At 36.6% G+C, this 17172-nt stretch overlaps 1 protein-coding gene across 1 annotated transcript in view; it reads left to right on the forward strand.

The window, feature by feature from the left end:
- The first annotated feature begins 16382 nt into the window (after nt 1–16382).
- LOC134670533 (uncharacterized) overlaps nt 16383–17172 on the forward strand; it is a 54469-nt gene continuing 53679 nt past the window's right edge. Inside the window, exon 1 of the mRNA XM_063528343.1 lies at nt 16383–16386. The gene's annotated coding sequence lies outside the window, so the exon portion shown is untranslated. The remainder of the gene's footprint in view (nt 16387–17172) is intronic.

The raw sequence follows: 17172 nt of genomic DNA on the forward strand, positions 1-17172 counted from the left end.
TCAAATCTTATAATAAAACACGCATCGCAGAGAACATTACACTTTCAAAGAACATCTCATAAAGTGCGTAACAGAAAACAAATTTTTTGAATACCTACACACAAAAAAAAGAAAATATTCTTGGAGATAAATCAACGGCCAACACCCAAGGGAACATGTAAAAGAAATCGCAAAATCGTCTCAAATGAAATTTCTCACTTCGAGGCATATAACATACTCGAAAAATTTCAGTTCCCTGCTAAAGAAAATGCAACTTTATCTCTTCAACATTAGGTTGAGAGGCCTTTATTGATGTGCGGAGGCGCCGCTAAGAAACTTTGGCGCGTGAAATGTATTCGAGAGGGCAAATTGAGACCCAAAATATAGTGGAGGATGAAGGAGGAAAATTTAACGGAATTGGGATTTACTACAGGTTGTCTAATGTACTCTCCAAAGCGTACAAGTCAAATATTCAGAGTCTATTCTAAACTTAAGATGATTTGTAAAAGTTCAAGCTCCTACAAATATTTTCTATTTGTACAAGCTTGAACATGGCCGTATGGTTATAAAAAGTGCGTATCTGGTAATGTAAGCTAAACAAAGAGTCCTTACGACCACCATCAGTTTCGACGACCAGTCTGGTCTATTGGGTAGTGACCCTGCCTGTGAAGCTGATGGTCCTGGGTTCGAATCCCAGTAAGGGCATTTATTTGTCTGATGACACAGATATTTGTTCCTGAGTCATGGTTGTTTTTTATGTATTTAAGTACATTTTTAAATATTAATATATCGTTGTCTGAGTAGGTACCCACAACACAAGCCTTCTTGAGCTTACTGTGGGACTTAGTCAATCTGTGTAAGAATGTCATCCTATAATGGGTGAATATGGTATCGATGTATTCGGTGCCCTGAACCCATATATGAGATGACAAGCGCGAAAGTGGTGGTATATACTTTTGGCGCGTTGTTTCATCTGCTACTATTGACGCTGACAGTACCTACCAGTTAACAAGCAATATTTTAACTGACCGTTAGACGACCTTAAGCCTTTACAATAAGGTTGACACATTATCAGTTACTTATGTGCATGTAAGTTCATGATTACAAATGCTTAATGTCTCCATCAAACTGATTCATATACCCCATTAGGACTCGTTAATCTATTTCTAACCCGCAATCCCTACTGAAGTACTGAGGGCCTACCGCGAACCACGTTTGACGTGTTGCCTCCCTGTCGCACTTACGTACAAATTTACAAGTGCGACAGAGGGGCAACACGTCGAACGTGGTTCGCGGTAGGCCCTCTGATAGCTTCTAAACTAAAACACAAACGATGATGTATCCTAATGGATTATTACCACATTACGTTCGCAAGTTAACACTTAACGGTCTTAAAGGGCAGGAAATAACCGTTAAAGTTAAGGGGGTGTGCACAATGTTGCCGGCGGCTACATGCATGAGGGTGTATTCAGAAACTAATGGTAATGAGAATTATAATGATATATAACTCCCTTCATACAACGTGTATCATCATCCGTATTTCCATACTATATTATAATTAAACCTTTTTTTCGTTCCTCCAAATCAAAATCAAAATGTCTGATGGCACGTGGGCGGAGGTCGGAGGATCTTGATGGGAGTTGGAGACAAAACAGCGTGTGCTTCTTATAGCGTAAATTCGGAAAGTGATGAGAGAGTACATAAATTTATTATAATTAATTACAGCGTCCACACCTATGGACTGTCTCTGGAACTACGTACCCTTGTTAGATATGTAATATCGATTTGGATAAGCTAGGGTTCTAAGAGGTGCATAAAGGATCAGATAGATGGCGCTGTTAATGTCATGAGTAAATATTTAAAATCATAAAAACAGCAAAACAAAATTTGAGGTTGCCTAAGAGTGACAAGACTTCAATCACATGGCGAAAATGCATCCCTTGATTTTGTATAGAAACTCCAACGCATGCAAGAAATGTTAGTGTGTATATTGCTTTTATTTTCCCCTCTCTCAAAAGAGGCATAAGAGACTTGTTTCTTCCTATGAACTTAGGCCACCTCCCCGTAATAAGTTAGATTCTTCTTTTCTTTAAAAAGGCGTAAGCGACATGCTTTTTCTAAGTCACTTAGGCTATATTGTAACTAATGGGCAACGTTTACTCTAAGGTACATCGTTACGATGTCAGGCACAGCTGAAACATGTAATAGTAGTGAAATTAACATATCCTCCGGGACTCATAAGGATATATGTGGTAGCACAGAATAAATAATAGTACTAGCAAAGACATATATAACTTAAGTATAAGATGAATAAAATCTAAGAAAAAAACGTGCCCCGGAAATCAAGAGAAAGCCATCCTCGGATAGATGGCGCACACACCTTTGGCCTATGCTCGGCTAGATGGTGTGACGACCCCGTTTCATATTTAACAATTTTAACACATAGATATCAGGGAGTGAACATGGGTAAAAATGATATAAAAATAATAAAATAATTTATCCACATATAGAATTTTTTTTGATAACTGTATAGGTACGTGTTTATTTTGAGTTTTAGTCGTGTGTCGATAGATGGCAGTAATTTTACGGTGACTATACAATTTAATATGACAGGACCCCTCTATACTATCTATTCTCTTTGGTACTAGGTACAAAATACTCACTCTCTAACAAAATTATCTGTTACGATCTGGGCAGATATGGCCGCTAGATGGCGACAGCGCCACGCGCGGCTTATGGCTAACCACCAAAATTGGTGTGGATGGATGTACCTGTAGCTGGTGCTACCTGTTGCAAAGCGACGAAATCGCGGAGTGAGCCACGCCTGGTGGTAGTCGCTCGGTTATGGTAGTAGGTAAGCCATCTTAACCCCTTACTGCATGTAATAAAAAAATATTTGTTGAAATTTGAACTATAATAGCTGTCAATAGAGTTAAATATCATATCCGCCATATATGGCTTCGCATACGAAGTATTTTAATTATGTGTTTTACTGCGGTAATATAACTACCCACTTTTAAAAGAAAAAAAAAACCGGGCAAGTGGGAGTCGGACTAGCGCACGAAGGGTTCCGTACCATAATGCAAAAAAAACCAAAAAAAAAACGGTTTCCCATCCAAGTACTGACCACTCCCGACATTTCTTAACTTTGGTCAAAAATCACGTTTGTTGTATGGGAGCCCCATTTAAATCTTTATTTTATTCTGTTTTTAGTATTTGTTGTTATAGCGGCAACAGAAATACATCATCTGTGAAAATTTCAGCTGTCTAGCTATCACGGTTCGTGAGATACAGCCTGGTGACAGACGGACGGACGGACGGACGGACAGCGAAGTCTTAGTAATAGGGTCCCGTTTTACCCTTTGGGTACGGAACCCTAAAAACGGCCAAGTGCAAGTTGTACTCGCACACGGCGGGTTCCGTAAATTTACAGGTGTCTGTGAAATATCAAAAATATTCCAAATTTTAAGTTTATAATTTTTAAGATCATTTTAATGCTCGGTACCTAAGTAGCTCAGGAGAGTGTAAAAGGAATAATGCAAATGAAAAACGTTCAAAGGGCTACACTAAGCCTGAAAGCTTCAGTTCATAAAACATACGCTCTTCAAATGGATCAAAAAAGAAAGAAACTACTTCAGAAGGAAATGGTTTACTTTACATTAAATATTTTTAAATGAAATGGAATTTACAATTCAAAGTGAAGAAGTTCATTTTGTATAACTTTTATAAAAAAAATGCGTTAATAAAATTATGTCATGGCTATAGGGCAAAACAAGAAATCGGAAAACAGGTATCATTTCATTGAAAAACTTAATACTTAATGTAAAAGTAAATATACATATGTAGGTACGTACAGTCACTTGCAATATTATTGGAAGCGCTGGTGGCCTAGCGGTAAGAGCGTGCGACTTTCAATCCGGAGGTCGCGGGTTCAAACCCCGGCTCGTACCAATGAGTTTTTCGGAACTTATGTACGAAATATCATTTGATATTTGCCAGTCGCTTTTCGGTGAAGGAAAACATCGTGAGGAAACCGGACTAATATTCATATTCATATTCGTTTATTAATAATAATTCATATTACATGTCATTTTACATTAAAGTAGGAAAAAGAAAAGAAAAGGAAAGGATGAAAGGAAAGGATGGGTGTAATCCCATAACGCCTAGTTTCCCCTCTGGGTTGGAAGGTCAGATGGCATTCGCTTTCGTAAAAACTAGTGCCTACGTCAAATCATGGAATTAGTTGTCAAGCGGACCCCAGGCTCCCATGAGCCGTGGCAAAATGCCGGGATAACCCCAGGAAGAAGAGAGACCTGCAATATTATTGTTACCCTTCGAAGGCCGCAAAAATATGTGACACGCTCTTATGACTCTACAAAGAAAATCGTGTCAGATATTTTTGCGGCTTCATTGTGTAACATTTATTATTGCAGGACTGTACACACTCACATATAAAAATAAACATTGTGGCACTGCGTAATAGTCGGCAGCACAAGGGTAAGGGAAGCCTATTTGACTAAAAACTTTTTTAATTGCTTTCCATTAATTGTTATACCAAAGGTAAGAAATATATTCCCTAAAAAATCGGTCAAGTGCGAGTCGGACTCGCGTTCCGTAGGTAATTAACTCAATTTAAAACAATGTATTTTTTTATGTGAAATGTGAATAAAATGTCTTTAAAAAACCGTAGGGGACGGATCATTAACTAAGTAATTAAGTCCGCCTTACGCTTGACTGCACATTTCTAATAGGTTTTCGTGTCATATAGGTCAATAACTATTTATAAATAGTTTCGGAGATAAAGGGGCGAAGGGGATGGTCGGACAGACAGACAAACGCACGAGTGTTCCTATAAGGGTTCTGTTTTTTTCCTTTTGAAGTACGGAACCCTAAAAATAAACATTGGCGCACTTTAAAGTCGGCGGCACAAGGGTAATGGTAATGGAAGCCTAATAACCTAACAAACTTTTACCCATTGCTTTCCATTAATTGTTATATGAAAATATTCCCTAAAAAGGAAACTAACATTGCTGATAATAGTATTAATATCCTATTATTCAAAAGGGTGCAGTTATACAATCTAATAACCAATTATTTACCACTTACCACGGCACGCGCCCGCAACTCAACAACGAAAGAGCTTAAGTGCATAAGTATCATTGGAACTTGTTACCTTTTTAAATGTTTGGCTTAAATGTCTCACGGGTTTAAGTCCTGGGAACGGGAAGGTTTTGACAAATTCACACGCAGTGCGGTGGGAAAATACCGGGACCGTGGGAGTTTCGGTTAGCGGGAGTTTTAGGATTGAACGATTATAAATACGAAGCGATGCATGGCAGAAAGCAAGATTAAATTATTTAATTCAATTACTTTTCCAGTTGCATTTACAGCAGCTATGCGTTGATAAGCACTGGCAATTATAAGAACAAAATATCATCGGGTGACAAGCAAAAGTTACTAACTAACACCATTGAAATTATTGGACAATGAACCGTGTTACAAGTGTAATAAAGTGCATTGTTACTTAAATTTTTTGATAGTACTTAGTGACTTTTGCTTGTCACCCGACGATATAAGCTTTACCTACCTAATGCACATTCAAGGAACTTGTAATTTTAGTATAACTAAAAAGTGCCTAAGTTTATCTATTCTATTCCAGGTAATCTAAATATTTAGTTACCTAGAAGTTTATGAAAGTATATAAATATCACCACCAGCTTGAGTATATTTCCATTTTGCATTTACATATTTATTGCGTCCCCTTGCGTCCTAAGACAGTTATACATTTTTTTTTCTAATTCACACGACCTTTTGGTGGGAAACTACCATAACCGTGGGATTCCTGGTTCCGTGAGATAATTTGGTTTAGGGTAATAGGGTCGATTTCGGTTCGAGAGCAGGTAGCTGTTTTAATGACCCCTTTTTATACATCTTTAATAACCTATATTTAAGGAATTTTGTGATAGAACACTTAATGAGGCATAGGAAATGAAACTTAACAATTATTAAAAAGTTAGTACTAATAATTTTGATGCCAAACAAAAAAAGGCCCAGGGTGTAGGTATTAAAAAGGATGAATTCGTTACAACGGATCTATGAAATCCTATGTTTAAATTTGTATTTGTGCATGTTAAAAAAATCGAAAACATTCAACAACCTTCTGATAAAAACGTTGAAACAGGATGTATAACAATTCATATTCTCAAAAATGTTTTCCTAGTTTTATGGTTTAGCGTAGAGGTAAATAAGACACTGAATCATAATTCATTTGGTTTACCACAGTTTACCTAATCATCCAGACGGTTGGTTTATCTAATTATTATTACGATAAGTAGTAAAAATTAATGAATTCAACTAGGTACATATTTTAACTTCAACCTAAACTAACTTCTTCTAGAAAACCACACCGTAACTAACTGACCAACCGCCTGAATTAAGTACCTATTTAGTAGTGTTACACACACTTGACTACCCCTCTATTTGGTTCCGGAACGCACGCGCCGAGCCGCGTTCGCCCGGGAACCGAACCCATGTCCCGTGGGAAAAGAACCGACGACTAAGCGGATCTATCGGATTTTAGTGTGAAAAGATTTTACATGTGACCTTGGATATAATGATTTATTTTAATTTTATTAAGAAAAATAAATAAAAGCGTAGCGGTTGAAAACAGGTTACATTTTATAACCCGTTTATCTTTTTAAGTTTTTTTAATACCTTTCTATAGAGTATTTGACTACTAGTCAAATCAGTTTCTTGTTTTGAACTGTCAAAACGATTTTGCTACTATGGAATTTATATGAAACATTTGACGTCACAATCCAATTACATAGGTACCTACTCTTTATTGGTTTATACGGGTTATAAAATAGAAATAGTGTCTAAAAACCGGGCAAGTGCGAGTCGGACTCGCGCACGAAGGGTTCCGTACCATAATGCAAAAAAAAACAAAAAAAAGCAAAAACAAAAACGGTCACCCATCCAAATACTGACCACTCCCGACGTTGCTTAACTTTGGTCAAAAATCACGTTTGTTGTATGGGAGCCCCATTTAAATCTTTATTTTATTCCGTTTTTAGTATTTGTTGTTATAGCGGCAACAGAAATACATCATCTGTGAAAATTTCAACTGTCTATCACGGTTCGTGAGATACAGCCTGGTGACAGACGGACGGACGGACGGACGGACGGACAGCGAAGTCTTAGTAATAGGGTCCCGTTTTACCCTTTGGGTACGGAACCCTAAAAATTACTGCTATCTACGCGTCTCTATTAATCTTCTGGTGCTTTATTTCTTGCATGGTGCAAAATTACTTATTGTAAATACAGTCAAATACCCTAGGCCTATTAAAAACAAATATTATCTAGCTTACCAAAATTACAAAGAGACAAAAATTGTCACCAAAACTTTCTCAAACCATCAATTCCCAGCCTCACAAATTATGAACGCTTCCCACTTGACCCAAAAAAAAATTCCCACAAGAACGTAAAGAATTCGTGTGAATATGTTTTTTTAACCCACTACCGCCCATTACGGGGATGCTGCTGAGCCGATTGTTGCGAGGGTAGTTATGTGTGGGGCCATAAAATAAGAGAAATAGAATATCTTTTGGGATGTTTTAATGCTTTTAATTTTATAATATCATAATAGTTTGGGTAGGTAATGATGTTAAAGGACAGATGAGTGGAAGGGTCAAGTACACTTGAAATAGTAGTTTATGTGACTGCTACATAATGAAAGGCATTAAAATACGAGTGTGGGTTTAAGAAACGAACGAAGTGAGTTTCTTAAAAGGATCACACGAGTGTTTTAATGCCTTATTATGTACAGTTACATACACTACTTTATCTACACACATATTATTACATTCTATTATATATTCACTAACCTCATATTTCAACCGACATCCATCGTTGCTGTCTGACTTAACTCGCAGATTTGAGAGGTGGCAGCTCCTAAATATCTTTTTATCACTCATTTTACACGATACTTTTGCTTAAAGTTTGTTTAAAAACAACTATCAAATCAATTTTATAACCTAAAACTAATTAAAAGATGAAACTGTAAGTCAAATGGCGGTAAATGAAAACTTTTTTCACAAATGTCACGCATCCGTAGTTTTTTTTTAATTCATAGATAAAAGAATGAAGTCCCTATTCTCATGCCACTCGAGATCAAATGTCGTACGGTTTATATTAAAAAAATATACCGAATTGACGTTTCGTATCGATAATTGTTTTAATTTCTATGGATACTAGAATAGACACCCACTTGAGTTTTGACAGCTGTTCCAAATTTAAAACTCATAACCTTACAAAAATCTGTAAAGTTATAACTTTAAAGTACAAATTTTACCTACTACCACAGATAAAAAAGTTCTCATAGTAAAATTGGTTGTCATAATGCTGGTCATTTCCTACGGTTTCTGAATGCATTTTAGAGCAGTAATGATATGTGCGTAGATAAAGAAACTAAACCTTTCTGTTAATCAAGATTTTAAATATTTATTTACTTTGTCTAATACCACGATGGGAAAAAGACAAAATGGCTGAAGTAAAGCCAGTTGAGGGCAGATGAAAACATTACACGATCAAATAATGTATGTAGGTTAAAGTGAGTCGTTCACTGACAGATCCAGGTAGTTTTGTATTTGGTTGGTTAGTCAATAAATGTTATAACTACCCGAAAATTTACAAATTATTTGTTTACTTTTATTTAAGTACATACCTAAAGATACAGAGTATAGTATATGACTCCGGGAATACTTATTTCACAGTCTAATATTATTAACCCGCCATGTCCCCCATGTCCCGTGTACGTAGGTACCTAATATAGGTAGAAACAATGATGTTAGTTTTTGCTAAATCATTGCATACACACCAATTTCTTTTATTGTACGCGACTTTTTAATCCTCCGTTTTTGGTGCTCCCACACTGGCTCATATAAAATGTTATATAACATCGTATGGCAAGGACAACATGATAATACTGATAGTGTTTAAGTATGTTGTCCCTGTCACACGACGTTATATGTATAGGTATAACATTTTATAACAGCCAATTTGGGAGCACCATTAACCATTTGCAAACTATTTTTGCCCGCTTCGTAACTTATATAACACTCCGCTTGCGCCTTACCAAAACCGCTCGTTTCATGGCCCCCATTTTTAAAAGCCGTGACAAAGGTGCGTGCCACCGTTGCGTGACAGTTTTGTCACATGTCACACACCGCCGAATGTGACCGCAGTGTCGATCTGCTGTAAATACCGAACTATTGCTATTGGTTGTACGGATTCAGGTGAGTTCTAGTGCAAACCAGTCTAAAGTAACCTTTATTTAAACGTACGTACACTTACTTGGGCTATTTTATTTGGCTATTTTAAGTTGTACACTACCTACACATTTTTTTCAAATTTGGGATTTTTTGTTATTTCCACTCAGAATCACGAGCCCTTTCGATCCTAAAGGAGAAAAAAAGTGTCCCAAAATGTTCATGATTTCTTCGTTTCTTCTATTCCGTTACCGTCATACAAAGTCTATGAAAAATGGTCATGGAACAATAAAAACCTCGGCACACTTTTTTTCGGCATATTATGATTGAAACAGCTCGTGTTTCTGACCCAACTATAAAAATATATTATATTTATTTATTATATATATATATATATATATATATATATATATATATATATATATATATATATATATGTCGGAGCCTGACACCAGAAAGACTTATTGCAGCGTTATAGTTCATTATTTTAGACGCCTGTATAAAATCGATAAGAAATGTTGAGCTACGTATTATTTGGTTGTAATGAAATAAATAAAGTTGCGCAAAGAGTAACGCCGTCTGTTGGCGCATTGTTGAAATAAAGTTGCGTAGAGAGTAACGCTATCTATTGGCGTGTTGTTGAACTAAAATGACAGGTAGAAGGCTTTGGAACGTCGAGAGGTTTCTCTCGAGTGAGCGTAGGCACGAGTGGCATTTTGTCGTTATGTTGGTAGACTGGTCGAGCAGGTTTGCCAACTTGACTTGAAGCGGGAGCAGGGTGGCTCCGCCGCTGGTAGTTCTTCTTGATCGGACCGCGCTAGAGATCGGACGTACTCGTTAGCCAACCTCGTGCCTAACTCGCTACGTTCCTGAAGGCTTATACCTGAAGGATTATTCTGATAGCTTATAGAATCTAGCGTTGTTTAACCATTTAGCTAAGTGTTTTATTTCAAGTGTTATTTTGGTTTCTTATGTTTCATTAGTAGCTTACTTTTGTGAAATAAAGAAAGGATGTGTTATGTGTTGTTTTAACTTGTTTTGAAAAGATTTGTCCCTCTGAGTTTGTTGCCGGTCCCATATAGGGCTAAATCTTCTTAGGTCAGATGTCTAGGGTTGTAGCCGGCCTAGTTTGAGCTGAATAAAGATTTAAACGGTTTCATGTGATCTTTTTATTTTATTTTTATTTTTAATCAGTTAACCTCCTAATAGCAATTACTTCTTTTTTTTACATTAAGTACTGAAATATGGTAGGCACTAGTATGGTTAACGAGTCCGAGTATTTATTTCATGCACTGGTAGAAATGGTAGCATACTGCTTTAGCTGTGAAGTAATACATCGAGATACTACCCCACGCGCCCACCGCCTTTAAGACCGTCGGTATTCGACATCAGCAAGTGGGATGTCAAGGTATCATGTATTGCTCACACAGCCACCTGGGAGCGTGGTGTATTTCTGGTGACCTACATTCCATAATCTAGGCACGTGGTAATGGTAAGCTCACGTGTCTAACCTTGATTGAAAGGTGAGTGTAATTCATTGTTATTTAGTGAGAATTATTGTGAAATTGTGAATTATGATTGAGGCAGTCTAGCATAACGGTCGTTACGTGACGTCATCTCTGGGATCGTTAAGTTTCATTGTAATTAATTTTTGTAATCCATTTAAATCGAAGCGATCTTGAGTTATTTTGATTTGAAATCCATCTTGTTAATTACAACCAAATATCGGCTATCACGACGTGATACTATTTCATAGCTCACTTGCGAATCTACCCTCGATAAATGATTTTTCATGAAAATACAATTAATTTTTATAATCCATTGAAATCTAAGTGATCTTGGATTATTTTGATGTGAAATCCATATTGTTAATTTAAATCAGATATTGGCTGTCGCGAAGTGATATTATTTCATCGCTCACTTGTGCATCTACCCTCAAATTATTTTTTTATGAAAATCAATGCACCGTTAGAAATTGATCCTGCTGATTTGCTAATGCATAGGATTATGCAATCCTTAGGGTGGCAACGTTTAGTAGTTAATAAAATTACAACAAATTATTGCCCGTAATGGCGTGATAGTTTACAAATCGTGCAGACTATGGAAACATGAGCTACGCATATGAAAATTAATGTTACAGTGTCCTGCAGCCCGAGCTGAGCCAACTTACAGACACCATTACGCCTGTGACACAGAAGCAGCTGTGCAGTATCGTCTGTTCTGGAGATTTGGAAATAAAAGGACAGGTTTTCGTTCTGATTGTTTATTAGTGAATTTTATTTTGAGTGTAATGGCGAAGCATAACAGTCGAACGTAACTAATAAGCTTTCGCTTTTTGTATTGGCCCATTTTACAGTGTTACTTATTTTTGGAACACGTTTGCTTTTTTCATAGAATGAAATAGAACACTCATTGAAGTTTAAATTTTAATCTGAGATTTTTAAAAGTAGCAACATGTATTTAGTGTCCACTACTAGGGCATTTCATAAACCTTTGAGTTTAGCCTGCTTACATGATAAACCTAATACCGTGCAAATGATGATTTCAGTAACACCCAGCTATGTTAAACTACATCGTGCATCTCGCCATCTGCCGCAGCAACGGCAACTGCAAGGCGGAAAGCATCAGCCTTCGTGCTTGGGTCGGACTTCACCACCACCACCTTTGACTTGGTCGCGTGCATCATGCTTTATTAATCTGGTGAGCAGTTCCCATTTCGTTGGGATTATTTTGAAACGTTTTACTTCTGTATAGAAGTGTTGAGCGAGTTTTTGTTGTTAAAAGCTAAAGTAGAAAGCGACCTTTAGTGATTTTGATCAGTAATGTTCATTTTCAGTCGATCAGTTGACGCTGATAGTACCAATGGTTCTGAGTAACATGATTTAAAAGCCTGTTTCTATTTTCTTTTTGGAATTCACTCTTAACATGGTTTTGCTTTCGACGGACTGAAAGCTTGTACTTTCGAAGGACTGAAAGTACGCCCGATGGACTGGGCAATACTGTCATGCTTTCGATGGACTGAAGGCAAGCCCGATGGACTGGGCAATACTGTTTTGCTTTCGATGGACTGAAGGCACGCCCGATGGACTGGGCACTACTATTTTGCTTTCGATGGACTGAAGGCACGCCCGATGGACTGGGTATTGTTTAGTGACCGCATCAGAAGTGCCGGAGCATGTAAGAGGTGCAAGTGGTCTGCTTTTTATGTGCAGAATGCTCTTTGCGAGGAGTAGCACTTACGCGGCTGAGATGGTTACTTCTGACGAGGGTCTGGTATCTGCCGAAGGACTGGCTATGCACCGAAGGACTGGTGTTGTTTTGTTAAAAATGAATTCCCGTTGATGTACTGTGTTCATATGAGGATATGAGTAAAATTGGCATTATTAAGTCAGTATGCTATTTATTTTGAGATGTCCTATAATGATTATTATCACATATGACCAAAGATATTTTTTTTTATCAGATAATTTTCCCGTAAATTGATATTGATGACAATAGTAGTGATACTGTCGAGCAATGAATTAGAGCTGTTGCGATTAGTGTTGGTGTTGTTTGAGATTGTTCTGTTTCACGTACATTTGAGAGTATCCGCCAGATGGAGGCGATGATTATTGGAGTGTATCCGCTAGGTAGCGGCGATGATTACTGATGATTATTTTTTATTTAGTCGTTGCTCGATGGACTATTTTTGACTAGAGAATTGAGGATTGTTAAAGTAATTTTGAACAATTATTTTTTCTGGTTTGATTGATAAAAGTTTGATTTTGATAGTAATTTGAGTGAGACCCAAATTGTTGGTCAGGAATGACCGAGCGATGAGATACTGTGCAGAGTATTTTGTTACAGAATCAAATGCATACACCCACACACGAGGACGTGTGTAGCGCAGGATGGCCGTGTCGGAGCCTGACACCAGAAAGACTTATTGCAGCGTTATAGTTCATTATTTTAGACGCCTGTATAAAATCGATTAGAAATGTTGAGCTACGTATTATTTGGTTGTAATGAAATAAATAAAGTTGCGCAAAGAGTAACGCCGTCTGTTGGCGCATTGTTGAAATAAAGTTGCGTAGAGAGTAACGCTATCTATTGGCGTGTTGTTGAACTAAAATGACAGGTAGAAGGCTTTGGAACGTCGAGAGGTTTCTCTCGAGTGAGCGTAGGCACGAGTGGCATTTTGTCGTTATGTTGGTAGACTGGTCGAGCAGGTTTGCCAACTTGACTTGAAGCGGGAGCAGGGTGGCTCCGCCGCTGGTAGTTCTTCTTGATCGGACCGCGCTAGAGATCGGACGTACTCGTTAGCCAACCTCGTGCCTAACTCGCTACGTTCCTGAAGGCTTATACCTGAAGGATTATTCTGATAGCTTATAGAATCTAGCGTTGTTTAACCATTTAGCTAAGTGTTTTATTTCAAGTGTTATTTTGGTTTCTTATGTTTCATTAGTAGCTTACTTTTGTGAAATAAAGAAAGGATGTGTTATGTGTTGTTTTAACTTGTTTTGAAAAGATTTGTCCCTCTGAGTTTGTTGCCGGTCCCATATAGGGCTAAATCTTCTTAGGTCAGATGTCTAGGGTTGTAGCCGGCCTAGTTTGAGCTGAATAAAGATTTAAACGGTTTCATGTGATCTTTTTATTTTATTTTTATTTTTAATCAGTTAACCTCCTAATAGCAATTACTTCTTTTTTTACATTAAGTACTGAAATATGGTAGGCACTAGTATGGTTAACGAGTCCGAGTATTTATTTCATGCACTGGTAGAAATGGTAGCATACTGCTTTAGCTGTGAAGTAATACATCGAGATACTACCCCACGCGCCCACCGCCTTTAAGACCGTCGGTATTCGACATATATATAAATAAATAAATATAATAAATATAATTTTATATAAAAAATGAGTTTGTGGTGAAATGACAAAACACGTCCCCATTCTTTATTCATGTTCTCCAACATATAACGAAACCAGTAATTAATTATCAATTTTTTTGAAAAAAGTTTTTCATAGAAACTAGAAGGTTTGGTAAATTTTCAGTACTTTGAAGGCCATTTTCTCCTAACAGGTTGAGTTTGGGCAGCTAAAAAAAAAGTGTCCGTTACTTTAGACTACTCTATAACATATATCAAAATAAATCAAATCGGAGTCGGACAGTTGGGTACCCTTCCTTGTGAGTAGAAATCGCATAAATTTGAAAAAAAGAGTATTGCATACAATTTTGATTAAATGACCCACATATATGGTTAGAACATGTGATTTCTTGAGAGCTCTTATTCATACTTTCACTTAAATACTACAAACTTTTTTTTAGTAAATAATAAGAATATTTAAAAATAAATAAGAATAGGTAAATGTTCATTTTCTAATGAAATACTCTGTAAGTGACTATAATAACAACCCTAAGTAAAAAGATGGTGAAAAAGGTCGGCCATTGTATGTAACTATATATGTACTCGTAAGGTAACGAAAGGTTTAGCTTATAGGACGAGGAATAATGTTCGCTATTTATTTTCGTAAGGATGCTAAGTTGTTTTTCTTTCAGTGGCTCACAACACACTATTGACATTTCATCGGTGTATTCCCTATTTTGTCCCGGCCGGGCACAGACTAGAAAATATTCATAAAAATTACGTATTTTCATCTGCCGCCTGAATGTATTGGGACAATTTCACAAGTAAGTATCTGAAAATAGGACAAAGGCAAATTATCAAAAAAAGGTGAGTAGGAAATTTAATTTTAGCTTTTCAGTTATAAAATTACTCTCCTTAATAATTATCAGGAAAATTATGAGATGAAAACGTTAAATCAATAAAATTAACATAATTATTATGGACGAGTGACCTTTTCGCGCCCTACTTTTATTTTTAATTGTCGTGGCAAATTGATTATGACGATTTTTCCTATAAGTACTTATGTACCTATAAGTACTTATATAGGTCATACTGAAAATTCCTAGAATGTCAAAAACAATATAGAATACTGTAATATTCGTTAAAATCAATTTAAAGCTGTTCAGCTCAAATAATAGAAAAATAAATTTCGTGAAACATAAACTCACCAACTTTCACAATAAAATCCATTCGAAAATCCGATTCAGGTTTTAGCTATACACGTTCAAAACTGGATTAGTTTGTTAAAAACAGTTTTCATATCCTCCTAAAGCCCAAGGTCCTACCTATAGTACCTCTTTAGTTCGATGAAATTTAAACCATATTTAATTGGAACAGAGTTGCATTTCTTTTGCTTTGTTAAATTTTCTAACAATCAAAAATCAACTTTGTTCCCTGCACTATAGGTTCAAATTTCAGTGGCATGGGTTTTTCATTTGTATGGCTGGGCCTTAGGAGGCTATTCCACACATAATCCAATCGAACAAATTCCATTCAAAAGAGTTTGTTTAATCCTCTTAGGCTTCACGCAGTATGCGATTGATTTTCAAGTGTTGAAATGTTGTTAACCACAAAATGTCGTATGTTAATGGCAAATATATGGCAGTTACGTCCTTTGTGAACTGAGGTTGGAATGCCCGTAACTACAAAATGCCGCATGTCAATGGATATGTACAAATAGCAACACTCTTACCTGCCCATCGATAGACCTTATTCCTTTTGTAATAAGGTTTACGTTAGTTATTAACAGTGTGAGCGATGGTATGGCGGTTACGTCCTTTGTGAACTGACGTTGGAATCATCCATTTTGCTTTGACTCATAGCTTGATGGTACGCTGTTTGTGTTCGTTGATAGGGGTCTTGATTACATTGCCATGTGCGATTGAAAACATCGGACTAGGAAGTTGGAAGTATTTTTTAATTATAAGTATTTATAGTGAATAGAATCACGCCGCAAATATGCTGGTCTTACAAACAACCACATATTTGCGGCGTTCGCGGTAGAGACCCTGGGGCCGTGGTGTCGTGACGCTCACAATCTTTTTAAGGGCCTAAAAAAAAGACTATTGGAAACCACGGGTGACCCTAGGGCTGGCTCATTCCTAGGTCAAAGAATAGGCATAGCTATTCAGCGTGGGAATGTAGCCAGCCTTATGGGCACCCTTCCGCAGGGGACAGATCTGGGGGACCTAAGGTAGGTGGGTAAGTTTTATTTGTTTATTTTATTAGTTTTAGTTTTAATTTATTTAGTTTATACTTAATTTTAATAATAGTTTGTATTAAGTTTTGTTATTGAATAAATGCGTTTAGACCCCATATAAAAACCAAAAAAAAAATAGAATCAGGCGTTACTTTGCGGAAACCCATATTAATTGAAACCAAAACGTGATAACGTGCTAGTCAATTATCCCACCCGTTACACTTACTTGCGTATTTTTTACATTTACTAGCACGTTATCGTTTACGCAGATTAGCAAAGTAATATTTTGGTTTTGATAAGTATTTTTTAAATACAGTTGCTCAAAAAGTGCTACTTTACGTAGCTGTTTAGCGTGCGGAAAGTTGGTTATCTCGAACTAGTGCTTTTTACTTTTCCAATTTTTTTAAATTTATACTTGTTCCAATTCACGACTACTTATTGATGAGTGTTAATATTAGTTTCCTTTAAACGTCGTAAGCAGCATAAAAACCTACCGTTAATGTAAGAATACGAAAAATATTACATATTTCATATTTAATTACTTACCTCTACATCATTATAACACGTTTATTTTTTAATATTCAATATTGAAAATTCCGTTCTTAATAAGTTGACTGAATGGAACGGAATAGCTGCCAAACGCCCATAGATATAATATACTTAAAGACGACGTCTAAGCGAGCTGTCACTGTTACCACTTTTGTTTAGTGTATGATTAACAATGTTTTTCTTATTTTTTCGCAACTGTATTAAAAAACGTCGTTCGATACACGTGCGGAAATGTCATTCTTGTAATAACAGTAATGACATACCTTCCGCACTAGCATCGAAATGTACTATT

This window comes from Cydia fagiglandana, chromosome 14 (assembly GCF_963556715.1).
Source record: "Cydia fagiglandana chromosome 14, ilCydFagi1.1, whole genome shotgun sequence".
Taxonomy (NCBI): Eukaryota; Metazoa; Arthropoda; class Insecta; order Lepidoptera; family Tortricidae; genus Cydia; species Cydia fagiglandana.